Source organism: Phoca vitulina, unplaced genomic scaffold (genome assembly GCF_004348235.1).
Source record: "Phoca vitulina isolate PV1807 unplaced genomic scaffold, GSC_HSeal_1.0 scaffold23, whole genome shotgun sequence".
Taxonomy (NCBI): domain Eukaryota; kingdom Metazoa; phylum Chordata; class Mammalia; order Carnivora; family Phocidae; genus Phoca; species Phoca vitulina.
The window spans coordinates 4,912,434-4,914,613 of NW_022589726.1; the positions used below are offsets into that span (position 1 = coordinate 4,912,434).

The 2,180-nt window shown below is 32.8% G+C and overlaps 1 pseudogene; it reads right to left on the reverse strand.

Moving 5' to 3' along the window:
- Window positions 1–1,603: 1,603 nt before the first annotated feature.
- Window positions 1,604–1,954, reverse strand: LOC116642244 (annotated as a pseudogene).
- Window positions 1,955–2,180: the final 226 nt, after the last annotated feature.

A 2,180-nucleotide genomic window follows, 5' to 3' on the forward strand; every position in this document is an offset into this window, starting at 1 on the left:
ATTGTCAGAAAAAATTTATTGAATTGTTATGTATGTTAAATATGTTATTTAAAAAACTAAAGGTGGCCTCCCAAATCAGAGAAACATAATATATAGCCTTCACATCAGGGAGCAAAAAGGTGGTGGGGAGATGGAAATTTTTTGCTCATCGAACAGGAGCCAGGAAAGGAGAAAAGTAAGAAAAACAGAAGTATAAATAGAAAACACAAAATAAGATAGTAGTTTATGTCCAAATACGACAGCACACAAACAATGTACATCAAAAAAACTCATCAATTAAAAGACCTAGATTATCAGAGTCAAAATGATCTTGACATCACGTAGGAGACGCACCTAAATAAAGATGCACAGACAGGTTAAAAATAAACGGATACAAAACGATGTGTCAAGCAAATAGTAGCTGAAAAAAAGCTGGTATAGTGATGTTAATATCAGATAAGAAAATTTAAGAGAATTCAACCATTAATAAAAATAAAGACAGCAATGTATCTTCTTTTTTATTTTTCCCAGTTTTATTGAGATATAATTGACATACGACAGTGTATAAGTTTAAGGTGTACAGCATCATACTTTGATTTATATATATTGTGAAATAATTACCACAATAAATTTAGTTAACATCCACCATCTCATATAGATACTAAAAAAGAAAAGCAGTATTCGTTTCTTGTCATAAAAACTCCTGGGATCTACCTCATAACCTTCAAATATACCATGCAGCAGTGTTAACCACAGTCATTGTGTACATTACATCTTTAGTCTTTACTTATCTTATAACTGGAAATTTGTACCTAGTGATGTATCTTCTTTCAAGTAATGTTGGAATGCATAAAAAAAAAAGGCAAAAGGAAAATCACTGTGTAGAGGCAACTACTATTAAAATATTGGGTATTTTCTTTGAGTATTTTCCTTTGCTTCTTTCCCTGACTGGAAGTAACTGTGTATTTTTTTTTATATGCCATAGGAAACTGATATATGATAATTATAGAAAAAGGTACACAATGCTGAAAAGTAAAAAGGGGAAAGTAAAAATTAGCATTATAACTAGAGATAATCCTATTACCATTTCATGTATATCTTTCCTCTATTGTGATGCACATGAAGAAATATACATTTGTTTTAAAAAATGGTGTCATGATGTGCGCCTCCTTTTCACCCAAGGATATAATGTAAATGTCTTTTTATATCAATAAATATCCTTTTGTATCACTTTAATGGGTATATATTACCTTTGTGTGACTTTACCCTATTTCTCAATGCATATTTTTACAAAGTTGAAATGATACCGTGTATCATTCCCCATCTTTCGTTATTCATTTACTATAAAATAAGCAATTTCTCATATTACTAAGATATTTTTCTAAAGATAAATTTGAATGATCAAATGATATTTTATGGCTGTGCATAACTAACTTAGCTATTGTTCTCTTGTTGAATATTCAAGTTGTTCATGATAATTAAGTTGTCTCGCTTAGAGATGCTGCAACAGTAATCATATTTCAGAATATTTTTTTAAAGCGTGTAGCTTTGAGGCATTTTATTATAAAAGCTGGCACTTATATACAGAAACTAACCAGAACTTAAAATTCACCACACAATTACTTCATTTTTTAGCTTGACCGTCTAGTAAATCTTTAGCTTCATTGATTTTGGCTGCTAAATAAGGAGATCCAATCCTGTCTGGGTGATTTAAAAGCATAATTAGTTGGTGAGCATCTCTTATTCCCCCTTCATTGGCAATAGGGTTTATAGTTTATGCCTACTATTAATGCTGCTTCTGTTCCATCATTTTGGGTTCAAACCCACCTTTCTAATAGCCACCACTGAAGACAGATTTTGGTAGACTTTGAAAAACTTGTTTTACTTGAGGCTCCATGTGTTTCATGGCTTGCAAAATATAATGGCCTGCAAATCCTGCAGCAGCAATGGCCAGTCCAACTGCTCCCATTGTACTGGCCACGGGTCCGGCTCGGCTCCCCAGTCTCCACTAAGGGTGCCGTTCATCCCAGCCCAAAGGCCATGGCGGCCAATTCCATGCCTCTCCAGAATAATTTTTAATAGCACTGGGATCCCTTAGATTTTTCCATCAAACTTATTATAATATACAAGGAAGGCATCAGCAAGGCATTAATTGAATGTCTAATTAGTTATTAATATGTATATAATTAACATATTTGCCC